The following is a 17,679-nucleotide window of genomic DNA, read 5'->3' on the forward strand; positions in this document are numbered from 1 at the left end:
TCCAAGGCCTAAGACCGGGGAATCGAACCCAGTACCACAATACATATTAGCTTTACAGGTCTCGCCTCTAACCGCTCGGCTATCGTGGCGTCTTGCTTATTTTACTGTGAATGCTATAAATTATTTATAAACTTATAGAAGAATTTAATTTTTATTTAATTGTAGGTCAATTTTATTGTTTATTTTAATAAATAAAAGGCATTTTCTTATTTTATAATGAGGGTTATATTTTGGCTTTGTTTAAAGTTAATTTGTCCGTTTTTTGTTGTCTTCTATTGTGTATATATATGCTATAATTTATTTTGTTCATTAATTTCTTCTAAAGTATGTAAAAGGTTAAAAAACATAAAATAAATGTAAAACTATGAATATCCGGAATAGCATTTGATCTATCAAGGAAAACAACCAAATTCACGGAATTTTGAATAAAATTCATCAGTGCACCCCTTTCCCAAATTGAAATAAACTCGAGATTGATGATGTATGCTCGGTGAAACGATATGTATATAATATATATAGTATACATATAACACACGCGTATTCTCAAAACTTGTGTATATATACGGTTGTAGAGAATTTAATTTGAAGTCCAATTATAATTTAATTAAGGCAAGAATTATTATTCACCAGTTACGCACGCTTCGCCAATTTAAACAATACAATTATATTTATCAAACGTTACAAATACATACTTAATTTTTCCATTATTCGCTCTCTTTGAAATAAATAATTAAAATTTAATTTCTATTTAAGTGTTTCGTCATCAAACTACTCTAGGAAATCATTTTGTAGACAAGTTCAATCACTGATCTATTTAGTAATACATTTTACTATTTGGGCCATGTTCAATTCCCACGTTATTTGATGGAGATAAATTAGTATTTGTTATTACAAATATTTGCCTCTTACAGTGCAATTAACTAAGAGAAAAAACTAAGATATATTACAAATATACAAATATTAAAGCTATATTAATATTAAGACGCGGTATTCTCTAAAATCCATATTTTAAGATAATGGACTATCATAGAAATGTTACCCTAATATATTCGGCAAAAATACAATTTAAATACTTACATATTTTAGGCATCAGAATTATATTGTAAAGTTTTTCTTGTCCTTTTACTAAGAAAGAACTTTACTTACACAACTAATGCCTGCCACTAGTTAATTTAATAATATGCGGGTTTGATTAAATAATAAAACTCGCTAAAGTTGTAAGTAATAACCTGATTTATTCACACATTAACATTAACTAACATGAACATTTACTAGTAACTAACGCTATTCATTACAGTCACCATTTACAACAGTCACAACAGTTTACTGTTACTTACTCACTACGTAACGCCACAAAACTGTTCCCCGACTAACCACTGGTCCGCACTGCACCGAATTGCACTAGTCTCTGCTACACAAACACAGCTCTACTCATCAACTGACTAATTGCCTGACTAGCTAACTTTGAAGCACTCCGCAACACTGACTCTCTCAACACTAACTCAGAACTTGACTAAAACTCTCTAAACTCAATAACTAACTGCTCTAAAAACTGATTAACAACTCACTCCTTAAAAACTCATTAAGAACTCTAATAACTCCTTAAAACTCTAAAAACGAACTTCTCCAGCTGTGTCTGCCTCCTTTTAACTGCGTGCCTCCCTCCAACTGGGACTGCCCTCCACCAACTCTCTGAGCATAAGTTTCCACGCCCTCCTGACGTTCATTGGCTGGAGAAAACATACTGCCACCACCTCAGCTGGGGCCGCCCTCCTCCTACTCTCTGTCTCGCTCCTACCTGTCAATCACTGGCTGGGAAAACACATATGCCACCACCCCAACTGAGGCCTTTCTCTTAGCTGGCTTTTACACAGGTCACTAACTCCTTGAACAATCTAGCCCTTTCCTTTCTAGTTCAGGTAGAGACCGGCCCTTTTGTCTACACAGTGGCGGCCTGTTACTGACTTTGGTCGTTCAACCTCTAGAACAATCTAGGCCTTTCTTCTATGCCCAGGTCAACTTCGTTACAATATTCTCAACCTTTTAGAGGGCGCTTCTTTACTCGAGATCAAGGATCAAATCTTTAAAACGCATTGGAAATATATAGTAAAATTTCGATGTTGTAAATGGGTTTTATATATCTATTTGTTTGTTTATATATTTATTTATTTAAACATTGTAGTATTTCAAGTTTTTTGCCTTAGTATTAAGTTCGACTTATATCGACCAATGTAAATATTAATATGTTGTGGAGAGTACATAGGCACTGCAGCCTGAAACCTCCTTTTATATATATATTTATGTGATCATTATCAGACCACCACTTTTATAAAAGTTTCCTTGTCTAATGGGCTTTCAAACGGTATATCATTTTCTAGGGTTCCTTTTTTATCTTCGTATGAGAAATTACGTTTGTTTTTACAAGAAAACGTGTTCACGAGCACGTAACAGTACTAGTTTATCAAGTTGTTTAATTCATTGAAAACACTTTTAGATGGACCAGTAGTCAATTTTTAAAGTAGATTGTCTTAAAATAAGGAAGTGAAAGGTTACAAATTGAACTTTAAACATTTACTTCTGATCTCTCTGAAATACTTGACAAAATGTTAGGAAATATTTTAAAAATTTCGAGGCGCCACGGTAGCCGAACGGTTAGAGGCGATACCTGCGAAGCTAATATGTATTGTGGTACTGGGTTCGATTCCCGGTCTTTAGGCCTTGGATTTTATTTAATGGTTAATAAAAGAAATTTACAGTAAAGTAGGTTTGCTAGTCGCCTCCGTCCGCGACACCTAATTGGTAGTTGGACGTTAAGCCCGCCGGAAAAAATAGGCGATTACTTTACTACTTGCTTTTTTTTTATTAGAGTGTATGTAAGTAAATAATCTTAAATAGGATCGTAAACATACTATGTGCCGTCACAGCATGAAAACCACACCGTTCATTGCTAAATAATAAAATATTAATTAGTACAATATGATTGCAAGTATAATGTAACATTACAAATTAGTTACATTGCAAAACTTGCTCCATAATTTAATTCCAAATTCCTTTTCCTTCTAAAGTCAGGTAAATTTAAGTCATAATTAAATATTAAGGCGATATTAATATTAAGACGCGGTATTCTCTAAAATCCATATTTTAAGATAATGTACTATAATATCATAGAAATGTTAGCCTAATATATTTGGCAAAAATATAATTTAAATACTTACATATTTTAGGCATCAGAATCTCATATTCTCAGCCTTCTTTCTCAACTAAAATAAGAAAAGACCATAACCGCTTTATAATTCCATAATTAGCTGTTTTATGAGTTTTATTACTAAATTAATTATTTAATCCAACGATCACAACCAAATCTGTGGCTAAAACAAATCCATTTGCGCTCGGATTCCATGTGTATCCTAAATAAAACACGTTTCAGTTAGATAAATGCAATTTAAACTGGTAGTGGACAGAAAAGTTAAAGGGTCTGTTAAAGTTTCTCTATCATTTTACATCTTCAACCAGTACAAAATGCATCACCTACAAATACAAACGTTCAACTGCAGTGGACAATCACTAGCCGCAAAGATTCGTCACTGATTAACTGCAGAAAAAAAAAAAAAAAAACTGCGGCTGCGTCATGGACACGGCCGTGTGTTGTACGTGAATACGTTTACGTAACGGCTTATATTTTTATTAATGTATTTAGGATGAAATCAAATTTGTCATTATTTATCGACGTTGATGAAATTAAACTCATTGAGTGGTGCGATACAGTCCGTTGTCGATGTAGAAACGATTTCATCATCCACTTGCATAATTTCAACCGCCCCAGATGTACTGACACCGTCGTTGATCCGCTCGGCCGCATTCATTCTTTTACGTTCCCAGCACAGCTAGACTCGGTCATATGGTGGTTTATTATTACCATTCGATTGTTCTTGAGAAGCATTTTCCAACCGTATACGATCTCTGTATTTGGTTTTGGCTTTTCGACGCGTATAGGCCAACACTGTATATTTTTCATAATATTTTTTTATTCTAACACCTTATTATATTCACTGTCACTATTTTACACTAATGTTTTATATACAATCGATAGATTGTGACGACACCTGACGATTAAAACTTAAACGAACATCGTAGCTTCTCCGACTCAAAAGTTATATACTAATTGCAAATCTCGAAACGCAGCAAAATGATCTCAAAATGGCGGCGCTTCCCCCTCCACCGCACGCGATGCTTCACAGTCCTCGCTTATCATAATGAATTCTTTGATCCTTTAGTTATCCAGTGGTCTAATTTAATTTTGGATCTAGACGATAGATTCGAAAGTATAATGCCAAACTGTAACCCCCGATTTTGTTGTCATTAGGTTTTTTGGATTGCCTCCATATGATAGCAAATTTAAAGACGTATTCTCGTCAAAAAAATTATTAATACCCGAATTGGAATAATGCAGTAATGCAATAATGGGTATGAATGCAATTTAAACTGCTGCACTGCTCTGAATAATTTCTGAGCTTCCTTTTTTTGAAGGCGAGAGAAATGGTGGAATCGTAAGAGGAGGGAAAAAAACTATAAGGGATGTGATTGGAAATGAAAAACTTGATGAAGCTGCTAAAATATGCAGCAAATATGGTATCTACTAACAATTTACCCGACCAACTGAAATGAAAATATTTGAACACAAAACCACTTCTAACGGAAAAATGGCAAAAAAAATCGGTAGAAATGTTTAAAATAAAATGAACTCTTTATTATTCAACAATTATTGTATTTTCAAAAATATTCAAAAGTACCAAATTACTCTCTTTCGGGTCTTTCTTCAAAACTGCATAAATCTTTCTGCTATTAAATATTCAAGAAAGCATATCTAAAACCTGCAATTGTTCATTTTTACTATTTTGCCATTGATTTCCATTTCAACGTGTAAGAAAAATACCCATTACTTTTTTAAAATGTTATCTTAGCATGCAAACATACGGGCTGATATCTAAAAATCAATAACATATAACAAGAATGTGGAAAGAGAAAAAGAATTCTAAAACGTTTCTTTTTAACTTTATCAATAATTCATAACTTGCCGACATGAATTTTCCTAATGATACGCAAAATTGGTTCAAGAAAAATCTAAAGAAAATAAGTTTTACTTTCCAGATTTCCAATATTGTTTATGCCTTTTGTTTCACTAAGTTCCCAGTTATTTATTTATATATTAGGATAACTTTTTATTTATCATTTATTGGAAGAACGAAAACTTACTTAGTATAAATATACTTGAAAAGAAAAGTTGCGGGAACTTGGACTACAAGAAATTTTTGTAGAAAAAAGAAAGAAAAAATAAAACTGCAAGAACTTATAAACAAAAAAAAAAGTATCAATTTAACATTAAAACCCAGAAAAAAACTCCAAAGTTACGTACTTTGCCAAAATTCTTATCTAAAATATTGGTGAAATTCACATTTAGTATCAGGAGAACATGGTAGTAAAGGAGCTCGTCATAGAATTAACAAGGGAAGAAAATGAAGCAGGATTGGTGGATAACACCAGCCAATCAAACTTCAAAAAAAAAACTGATCTCCATTTTGCACATTTACAACTAAGCCAATGGAATACAAGAATCGTAACTGGCTAGCTCTCCTACTTCTGATTGGCTGGCTGTTTCTTCCAATCTAAAAATACCTTTTTTACCAAGAACTTGCAGCAAACTCCTACTGCATTATGGTCCACTGATAAAAAATTTGGATTTTTCTCTGTTTTTTGGTAGGAACTGATGACAAATTTCCATTTCCTTTATTTTCTATAGCATTTTAGGAATTTTTGACCTACAATAATACTAATTTCATGTCATAATAAACATATTTTAAAATATATACTTCAATTTATGAATAACATTAAAGTTTTAAATAATCTCTTAGATAAATAGGTTTTCCATTTAGGTAAGCGTCAATTTAATTGCAAAATTCGTTTTATTTCAATTAAGATGTCACCAATTTTGATTTAATTGAAGAATTTTGTCAGAAAAAACGGTTAAGTTAAAAATTACATTAATTTTTGTAGTGGAAATTTTTATTGCTTAAGTTGATTCATTATGAAATACCTACGGAGGAAAAAATAGTGAAAAAATTCTAAACTATTGTTTTAATAGAGAAAATAAGCATTAAAGTTCTTAATGGCGGATCGAACAAGCGCCTTGTGGGCGTGTATACTGGCCAATAGAACCGTAGGTAGGTGGGGCTAAACCACACTTAGTTACACGCCCACATGGCGCTTCTACGTTCCACCATTAACACTTTTTAGGCTTATTTTTCATACCAAAAATGTACTCTAGAATTTTTTCACTATTTTTTCCTCCATAGGTATTTAATAAAGAATGAAATTACGCAATAATTAAAATAAATTATTTTGAAGATTTATTTTACGTTTCACCAACAACCACGGTTTATGAATGATTGCAAAATACGTTTTATTTCAATTATGATGGGCCCAATTTTGATTTAATTGAAGAATTTTGTCAGAAAAAAAAAGTGAAGTTAAATATTACATTAATTTTTGTAGTGGAAATTTTTATTGCTTAAGTTGATTCATTATGAAATACCTACGGAGGAAAAAATAGTATAAAAATTCTAAACTATTGTTTTAATAGAGAAAATAAGCACCAAAGTTCTTAATGGCGGATCGAACAAGCGCCTTGTGGGCGTGTATACTGGCCAATAGAACCGTAGGTAGGTGGGGCTAAACCACACTTAGTTACACGCCCACATGGCGCTTCTACGTTCCACCATTAACACTTTTTAGGCTTATTTTTCATACCAAAAATGTACTCTAGAATTTTTTCACTATTTTTTCCTCCATAGGTATTTAATAAAGAATGAAATTACGCAATAATTAAAATAAATTATTTTGAAGATTTATTTTACGTTTCACCAACAACCACGGTTTATGAATGATTGCAAAATATGTTTTATTTCAATTAAGATGTCACCAATTTTGATTCAATTGAAGAATTTTGCCAGAATAAAACAGTTGAGTTCAAAATTACATTCATTTTTGTAGTGGAAATTTTTATTGCTTAAGTTGATTCATTATGAAATACCTACGGAGGAAAAAATAGTATAAAAATTCTAAACTATTGTTTTAATAGAGAAAATAAGCACCAAAGTTCTTAATGGCGGATCGAACAAGCGCCTTGTGGGCGTGTATACTGGCCAATAGAACCGTAGGTAGGTGGGGCTAAACCACACTTAGTTACACGCCTACATGGCGCTTCTACGTTCCACCATTAACACTATTAGGCTTATTTTTCATACCAAAAATGTACTCTAGAATTTTTTCACTATTTTTTCCTCCATAGGTATTTAATAAAGAATGAAATTACGCAAAAATTAAAATAAATTATTTTGAAGATTTATTTTACGTTTCACCAACAACCACGGTTTATGAATGATTGCAAAATACGTTTTATTTCAATTAAGATGTCACCAATTTTGATTCAATTGAAGAATTTTGCCAGAATAAAACAGTTGAGTTCAAAATTACATTCATTTTTGTAGTGGAAATTTTTATTGCTTAAGTTGATTCATTATGAAATACCTACGGAGGAAAAAATAGTATAAAAATTCTAAACTATTGTTTTAATAGAGAAAATAAGCACCAAAGTTCTTAATGGCGGATCGAACAAGCGCCTTGTGGGCGTGTATACTGGCCAATAGAACCGTAGGTAGGTGGGGCTAAACCACACTTAGTTACACGCCCACATGGCGCTTCTACGTTCCACCATTAACACTTTTTAGGCTTATTTTTCATTCCAAAAATGTACTCTAGAATTTTTTCACTATTTTTTCCTCCATAGGTATTTAATAAAGAATGAAATTACGCAATAATAAAAATAAATTATTTTGAAGATTTATTTTACGTTTCACCAACAACCACGGTTTATGAATGATTGCAAAATATATTTTATTTCAATTATGATGTGCCCAATTTTGATTTAATTGAAGAATTTTGTCAGAAAAAAATAGTGAAGTTAAATATTACATTAATTTTTGTAGTGGAAATTTTTATTGCTTAAGTTGATTCATTATGAAATACCTACGGAGGAAAAAATAGTATAAAAATTCTAAACTATTGTTTTAATAGAGAAAATAAGCACCAAAGTTCTTAATGGCGGATCGAACAAGCGCCTTGTGGGCGTGTATACTGGCCAATAGAACCGTAGGTAGGTGGGGCTAAACCACACTTAGTTACACGCCTACATGGCGCTTCTACGTTCCACCATTAACACTTTTTAGGCTTATTTTTCATTCCAAAAATGTACTCTAGAATTTTTTCACTATTTTTTCCTCCATAGGTATTTAATAAAGAATGAAATTACGCAATAATAAAAATAAATTATTTTGAAGATTTATTTTACGTTTCACCAACAACCACGGTTTATGAATGATTGCAAAATATATTTTATTTCAATTATGATGTGCCCAATTTTGATTTAATTGAAGAATTTTGTCAGAAAAAAATAGTGAAGTTAAATATTACATTAATTTTTGTAGTGGAAATTTTTATTGCTTAAGTTGATTCATTATGAAATACCTACGGAGGAAAAAATAGTATAAAAATTCTAAACTATTGTTTTAATAGAGAAAATAAGCACCAAAGTTCTTAATGGCGGATCGAACAAGCGCCTTGTGGGCGTATATACTGGCCAATAGAACTGTAGTGTGGTAGGGGTAAATAGTTTTTTTCTTTTTTTTAGTCGGGCCTGTTAGTTAACATGATTTACTACAAATTTCTTACTATGCCATTAAATAAAATCCAAAGCCTCTAGACCGGGAATCGAACCCAGTACCACAATAAATCTTAGTTTAGCGGGCCACGCCTCTAACCGCTCGGCTACTGCGGCATCTGTATAAATTTTATACAAAACAATATAGTATTAAAAATGTAATAAAATTTATATGTTTATGTGTGTAAAAATTGTTTAAGAATAGTCAAAAATTTTAAAAAAAAATTTTACACAAAACTATATCAACGGACAAAACCTCACTTTTGCTTCTAAATAATTAATCAAGTTTTAGTAAGAACAAATAATAAAAATAAGTTTACACGCAAAACAAGTAAAAGCGAGCGGCGCATTTTACCAGAGTGCCGTCTGGTGTGAGAAAATGTAACTTTGACATTCTAACAAGGGGAGTTTAGTTAAATTTTAAAACGGAAGGAAGGTATCTTGTTAGCGAAGGAGATTATGTTGTTATCCGTATGTTTCGTTTGTCAGAATATCTAACTAGTTATCTTTTCTAACAAGTTATAAAGTTAAGCGTAAAAAGCACGATGTGACCAGTTTAAGTTCGTGTTTAATAAGATACACATGTTCTTTCCGCAACAATTGTTAAATCTACATATTTGCATTTAACAGAATAAGGTGTTACATACATCTAACTACGTTTTAAAAAACGTACGCCAATCAACTATTTATCAGCCCATCGAGAATAAAACCTGAACGGAACAAGTGTTAATTGTCCCTTAGTGACCTTAAATTTCTTTTTTAACCCTGCCAAAAATTCGTTGAGTCAATTTTTACCTTAAAACGGAAGTCATCAATGCCCAATATTATTTCTCCTGGTGAAAATAAAAAGTTTTGTGATGACGCCATTGTCCCGGTGAGAATGAGAGTTGCGTAAGTCCATTTTGAGCAGTTTTGAGATAAAACGAGTTTTGTGCTTTGCTCTGTAATAAAATGCAGATAATAAAAATAGCTTTATTACTTTTGTTTTTATTATTACTACATTGGGTCAAATTTTTTGGTGCATATTAGAATGCAACGGGATTTAAAATTATTTTAGAAAATGCAAAAATGTGACCTTACTTCATTGTCATTCTCAGCATATCTGGCGCAAGGTTAAACAAAGCGGCATTTAAAACCAATTTTAAGGGTTTTATTCCATAAACCAATGCTTGAAAATGCAGAAGACTCATCACAGAGACTCATTTTACTAGCAGATCTTATTTCAACATAACCGACTACACTATCCACAGAACTGATCACCCTGATGACACTGCCCATAGGGGGCACTGCAATTCTAATAAAAAACTGTCTTCAACACAAACTGATCCCAACTAATCCTAACAATTCTCTTCAATCAACAGTCATCTCTCTCCCAATAAACTGAATAGACGATTCAAACTTCTCTCTAGATTTCTCGACAAGCGATCTAAACTCTTACTACAGAATAAATGACTTATCTCTACACTATGATACTGAAACCTGCCTGGACTTACGGAATGGAACTTTGGGGCTCAGCCAAAGCTTCCAATATCTACAAAATACAATCCTTCCAGTCAAAAACACTCCGTAGAATCGCTAATGCTCCTTACTATGTCCCTAACTCTACCTTGCACCGAGATTTCCTTGTTCCCCTATGTTTCAAAAGCTGTAAGATCCCGTTACATTAAATTCCACACATCATTCACCTCACATCCTAATCCACTAGTGTCCCAACTTACTGCATTGCCTAGAAATACTCCAAGACGGCTGAAGCGCAGATGGCCACGCGATCTTCTAAATGAAGTAAGTGCCAGTGCACAATAATGAACTCCTCTTTGGGAGTTTTCTTTGGGAATGGGTGTATTCTCCCCTCATGCTATTCATGTACTTATCTATTATCATGTTGTATTTATCAGCTTCACTTATTGCTGAAATATATAATGCAGTTGTGAAAGTAAATAAAGTAAAAAAAAAAAACTCCAAATTAAAATTTAACTAATAACACCAACACTAAGGCTTATTTTTAATTTTCAGTTAACTAAAACCATATAAAAATTCACTAATTAACACCACACGACAATAAACTTCACCAAGAAAACAGTCATAAAGAAACAAACAATCTGGTAGACTTACGCCACTGTCATTCTCAATATGAGCTTTTGATTAAGTACCAAAACTTTGTACTTCTCCTGGTGGCCAATAAGTGCACTAAGAACTTACTGCATTGTCACTCTAAACAAAAGAGTTGTTGTAGAATACAAAGCTGTCGTTACCTTGATTTCAATAAAAAAAATGGACTTGCGCCATTTTCATTGCCAATTGTTCATTATGTAATCTTACTGTGCATGGAAGACATCTACCATTTCATGGCTGAATGCCCTATTCTGCGAGGATTTAGACGGAAAGGCAGCTTTTAATGAGGAGAGGTTAGATCTTTAATTGATTTTTGTCTTATTTAAATGGCCGGAATTGGCAGAATTTGTTTATTTCTATTGTAAATGCCTTAAATTATAGGAAAACTTTAATTGATGAATTTAATTTTTAATTTTTAGTTAATTTTAGGTTAGGTTTAGTGTTTATGTTTAATAAATAGAAGGCATTTTATTAATTTTATAATTAGGTTATGTTTTTGTTTTGTTTTGTCAGAAGTTATCTGTTCATCTTTAGTTTGTTTTGTTGTCTTCTGTTGTAATTATATATGTAGGCTATAATTGGGGCCCGGAGCTTTTTTCAGTGCACTGCCGGCCTCCGGACAGTGTTCTCTCGTTACAGGTAACACTGTCCATCACCGGACAGTGAGCTGTAAGAAGCTCCTAGGAAGAGAAAATCTAAGGGTCAGCAGCTTGATTCGAACCTGGGACCTCCGCGTAGGAGTCCAGTATGCTAACCGCATGGCTAATCCCTTCCCTTATATTATTACTATAATTACACCAAATTTTTCATTAAAAAGAAAAAAGAAATAGAAAAAATATACGTCCTCATTTGAAGACAAGTGAGGCCACCCTAAGCTCTTTTCTTTTCTGCTAACCCTCAGACAGAAAACCCTATCAATCAATGGACAATGAGTTTTGAAGCTTTGCTTTTTAATATTGTTTCACAAACACATTTACACATACACCCAAAAAAGAGTAAGAGAAATGAATTACTTAGCTAAATAAAAAATAAATTCAATCTCTAAAAATAATAATTAATTTTTTTTTAATTTAACTCAATTATAAAATTCCTTTCATTACATATGTCAGGATGGCCGAGCGGTCTAAGGCGCCAGACTCAAGGCGTAATATACCTTGCCTACATGTATGTAGGTTGTGTGAGCGTTCTGGTCCTCTCTGAGGGCGTGGGTTCGAATCCCACTTCTGACAATATTTTTTTTTTCTTGTTACTTATTTAATATTATTAATTAAATTCATTTAAAATATATAATTTGTAGGTAGGAATATATCAATGTTATCAATAGCATTATGAATAAATATTTGAAATTAAATCAGATAAATTGGAACCAAATTACGCAATAATCTCATTTTTTTTAATTAAATATTTATTCCATCCGTGTTCTTGATTTAAATTAAATGAAACCCTAACTTAAATAAATATTTTTTTTTTATTATTATTCAATGAAGTGCATTTAATTTTTTAAAATTTGGACTTTATATTAAATGTTTAATTTTTATTAACAAGTTTTAAGTGGTAAGTCCCTTAAATATCATTGAAATGGTTTTTACTAGGAAATCGCAACCACTCATTTAGCCCATAAATGCTCTTATCGTAGGAGCCTATTTTACAGAAAATCTCAAAAGAGCTGAAATATTGAATCAATAATAAGGCTGTTTCGTATTAAAAATTTCTTACCATGTCTTATAAATCATTTTCTCGACTTCGTAAGTTTTAAATGCCGCTTGCCCTACTTAAATAAAATAAATAGGTTCAACCTACAATCTTCATGAAAATTGATGACACCGTTAAAAATTATTATACATTAAATTATAAGGTAAAGGACCCTTCTAATGGAAATAGCATCTGCAGGTTGCTAATTAATTCTAGGCTTTTTTAATACCTAAATTAAAATGATATTATGGAAATTAAAAAGCCTTGTACTACACTTTAAATTCTCTTTTTATGTTCTAAAAAGCAATTTAGAAGCAGATTTCATTTTTTAATAGCTTGTTGCTACCTTTTTTGTATAATTTAATATTTTTTTTTTAGTTAGTTTTAGTTAATAGTTTTTAGTTTTATTAGTTTTTTAATTATAACTTGTCCCCCACTACTCATACACAACAGAAAAATACCGACCTCCACACAAGTACGCTACCTAGGACTGTAACTAGACAGTCGACTGACCTGGAACCCACACACTAGACTGAAAAGACAAGAACACAATACACGATACGGACAGCTACGAAGACTGGTTAGGGCGAAGATCAGCCATGAACGTACAGAACAAACTGCCTCTATACAAGACACTACTAAGACCCATCTGGACCTACGGAGCTGAACTGTGGGGCTCCGCGAAACCATCCAACATCCAAAGAATCCAATCCTTTCAATCTAAAGTCCTTTGGCAAATCGACAAACGCTCCTTATTATGTATCCAATTTAACCCTCCACAAAGACCTCAATATCCCTTTTTTGTCAATGACCTAATACATTCTCGGATTCCTTAATTTCCATAATAGCCTAAAACCATACATCCTAATCCCAACAGCACAAGCCATCCAGGACAGTCCTCCACGACGCCTGAAACGACGTTAGCCCCGCGATCTTTTACCTATTTCCTAAACTTCCTTCCAACCTATAGAGAGTTCCAGCATTGGCTGGCCCCTGTCTCAGCATGCCTTCCCGATTGTGGCGCTGGATCCTCCAGGATTCAGCCAACAATCTGTGCATAACTAAATGAAGATCACATTTACTTGATGTATATGTATGTACATACAGGTATGTAAGTACATACAGGTTGTAAATAAATAAATATATACAATTAAAAAAGCAAAAAAAAAGTTGTTTATTTATAAAAAAAAAAGTATGTGTTCGTGTATTTTCAGGCTTTGTCTGACTTCCGGAACTCTTCGCTGACCTCTACGGCAATAATAAGAATCATCAGGAACAACTTTAGCCATTTTTTTTTAGAAAACAAAAAAAGTTTCAAACCACTGCCCACTGTAGTTTCAAAACGACAGGAATTTGCCTGTTCCCATGCTATTTTAGGGCAACCATTAACTAGCAATCTTTTTGTAAGCCTATTAAATTCGATCGTGTATAAACGGTCGAACACTATATTAATCTTGTATTAATTCCTTTCCAGATGATTTGAGATATTTTTTTTTTAATCCAGTGTACAGATTGTTTGATTATACAGAATTTTGAACATTAACGGTCCAGTTTGCAGCCTCAAAAGATACCCAGCTGCATTAAGAAAATATATTAATAATGTTCGCTCTTTCTTTACTTTTTTCTGTGTAATTGTGATCCTAAAAAGACACTGAATGAAATAAAACTGGATACAATTAAGTACTATTTTTTGACATGGAGAGGCGGTGATTCAGTTCGATTTTAACGTGCTATTTCAGTGTAATTTACGCATTCATCACCTTCTGAATATTAATAAAGATTTAATGTGCAACTAAAATTCAAAATTTGAAGTATATTAGCTGACTGCGAGCGACCACTTCTTAAAAAAAACAAAAAAAAACTTATATTACAAAACTAAGCGTCCCAACTCTCTACGCCTCCAGACATTACAGTCCAAAAATACTTCGAAAACTTCTTAACGCTCTCGTTCTATGTATCTAACCCCACTATTCATAATGACCTCAAAATCCCTTTCATTAAAAGATCTTGCTAAAACTCGTTTTCTCAAATTCGTTATTCCTCTACAGCAGCTCATCCTAACCCCTCTCATAGAACATCTATCTTCCTGCACATTACCAGGTAATCCTCTAAGGAAATTGAAGAGAAGATGGCCCTCGTGATCTACTCTTATCGTGAGAGCAAAGCACGTTACTGGAGTGACACCATTGGGTGCCTTCTCCACGCGTGATTTTCTTTTATTTTTTTGCTATCAGGTACTACATTTGCTTGTTGCAACAATTATAGCAGTGATAAATTCCAATCAAAGATTAAAATAATAATAATAAAATATTACATAAAATAATTGGAGAAATTATAAAAAAAAAAAATTGTGTAAGTTTAAGGTATCTACTTCAAAGTATCAGTTATATAATTCAAAAGAATTCAGATAATTTTAAACTATATTCACGCTGAAATTTAGTAATTTTAAATTGAAGTAAGTTGCTAAGCATCATCTTTATTAATTATGTTTAGTAGTAAAATAGTTTAAGTTTGTAACTAGTGCGGTCATTGCCCATTTCACGCAAACAGTTAGTTTGCCACCAACAGAACTATAACAACAGTTTATAGTTATAACAAAGTTATACTGCGCAAGATTTGTTATCTATGCTAATAACAACGTCAAGTGTTACTCAGAAACAATATATATATTGCTATTTTGAACTATGACATAGTGGTGAACACAGCACTGTTTCAAGATATACAATGTTACAAAGAACTCCTAGAAATTTGTTGGTTCTGCTCAAAAAAAAAAAAAGCAGATATAAACGGTCAATCAACACTTTTACCGAGAGGTTCTTGAAAAACTTCGAAAAAGGGTCACTTTCGTGTGAGACCCAAAAATCAAGAACAAGTGGGTGTTGCATCACGGGTAATGCTCCTTGTCACACAGCAATTTCAATAAACCAGAGTTTTTGGCCAGTAAAAACATTTCTGTGGCTTCTCAGCCTCCTTATTCGCTCTGACTTGAATCCTTGTGACTTTTTTTCTCTTCCCGAAGTTGAAAAATCATCTCAAGGGAACTCATTTTGGGGACAGTCGAAAACATTCAAACGGCTGTAACCGACCAGATGAAGGCTATTCTAGGTATCGGAATTCGAGCACTGCTATGAGGAGTGGAAGAAACGTCTCCAGCGCTGTGTGGCTTCAGAAGGAAGTTATTTTGAAGGTGACAATATAGAATTGTAATTCTTTTTGAATAAAAAACAGTCTCATTACTTAATTTACAGACCTCGTAAGTTCCTTAACAGTTGCAGGTTGATAATAACTGAAAGGACGAATATTTGCAAACAAAAGACTAAATCTCTTTTACTTTGATACTTCAAATTTTTAAGACAAATATAAGAACAAAATTAATTTAAATCAGGCATAAATTAACGTTATTATAAATTTATTCTCATTAAAATCTCAAATTAATCGAAAAAAGAAGATTTTCATTAAACTAATGATTTTTTTTTTTTGCACCTTAAGAAAACCAGTGTTTCTAAGACTATTAAAAATTAAAAAGCACTCACATATTTAGTCCAATTTCACTGGAATGTAATAGTCTTATTTGTGCTGTTACGATATTCTGTGTTACAGAATACAGAATCAAGAAAGAGATAGAGAGTCAAAAATTAATTTAATTTAATTTTCAATGAATATTTTTCTTTCTAAAGATTGTAACAATTTTTATTTTTTTACAAAAGTAAACTAAGAAAATTCGAATTAAAAATTTAAAAAATTGAGGTAAGTTACTTCTTAATATTTTGCTTTGGATAATTCCTAAGAGCTTTAACCAATTAAATTAGTTCATTATAAAAAAAAATGTAATTATAAAAGAAAATTAAATGAAAAAATGTATTATATAACGTTCTTGAAAGATTTAAAATAAGGTCAGGCAATTATATTTCAATCTTGAAAATTAAAAAATGACAAAAAAGCACTTAAAATTCTTGATTATATTCACTTAATTCTTTATTAATTTATTTTTAAGTACATAAATGTGATAACACCTTTAAGAAACATTGTATACAGCTAGGTGCCACGATAGCCGAACGGTTAAGAGACTAGACCCGCATAACTAAGATGTATTGTTGGTTTAGTAGGTTCGATCCCGGTGTCTAGGTCCTTAGATTTTATTTAATTTGTTTAATATGAGGAACTTTTGTAGTAAAAATTATGTTTGCTAGTTTGACTCCATCCACCTAATTTGTGGTAGTTAGACCGTAATGTCCGCCTTAAAAATAAATAGCATAAAGGCTTAACTAGAATGATAGTTTAACCAAATAAGCGTGTTTGACGAGTATACTCGTCGTGAAAAATATAAAATTGCCATTAACTATAAAAACTCGAAATTTTAATAAAATATAATAAGAATATTATTTGGTGGGATGTTTCCTTTATCTTACCAATAGAACTGCCAAGTATTTTATACGGAGAGGGGTGGAGGGAGTCAACCAAATGGTGAGTGGTTGGTACATGTTTGGTCTCCGCATCAGAGATTGGGAATTACGGGAATTACGTACACAAATAGAAGCTCTCGACCCTTGTGCAATGCCCGTTTTTAACCTTAGATAGAGGTTCAGAGCAAGATTTCATTTTGCACAGAATTCAAAGCTCTTTTCTTCCTTGTAAAAGCTCTTGCGTCCCTAGTTAACTAGAGAAATGCATACGTGAAGAAGCGGTGCAAGATTTAGAATGAGCACAGAATGCTCTGTGTAATCTGAATCCCCCAGAGATTGCAGAAAAAGTCGCTTGCTATTATGAACTTTTGGTTGTTTTGCCCTGCGTTCGACACGTGTATACACGTCATTGTCTGATTTGAATTCCGCACACTGTGAAGGGTTTTTTAAAAATTAAATTCTGCGCTTAACTGGTTAACGTAAATTTAAGGGCCAATCAAAAGTCAAACTTTTGAGGAGTACATTTTTGAGACTTTTTTGGAGGCGTTTTCTAAAAAAAGAGTAGCATTGATTTACTCTAAAACTTGGCATGAAAATTGTTTAAATATTACATCCATCACTTTGTTTTATTGTTTCATAAAAAAAAGAAAAATAGTGATTCTAAATAATCAATGACTTTTCTTTTCAAATGTTATGGAA

The 17,679-nt window shown here is 32.4% G+C and overlaps 1 protein-coding gene and 1 non-coding gene across 5 annotated transcripts in view; one reads left to right on the forward strand and one right to left on the reverse strand.

The window, feature by feature from the left end:
• The window catches only part of LOC141447239 (vascular endothelial growth factor receptor 1-like), a 534,132-nt gene that overhangs the window by 489,745 nt on the left and 26,708 nt on the right, over positions 1 to 17,679 (reverse strand). The window lies entirely within an intron of this gene.
• On the forward strand, positions 11,990 to 12,114 carry TRNAL-CAA (transfer RNA leucine (anticodon CAA)). The gene is made up of 2 exons: positions 11,990 to 12,027; positions 12,070 to 12,114. It is a non-coding gene; the product is annotated as a tRNA-Leu (tRNA).

The sequence above is a fragment of the Rhodnius prolixus genome, unplaced genomic scaffold (genome assembly GCF_049639745.1).
Source record: "Rhodnius prolixus isolate KJV_2025 unplaced genomic scaffold, Rpr scaffold_7, whole genome shotgun sequence".
Classification (NCBI taxonomy): Eukaryota; Metazoa; Arthropoda; class Insecta; order Hemiptera; family Reduviidae; genus Rhodnius; species Rhodnius prolixus.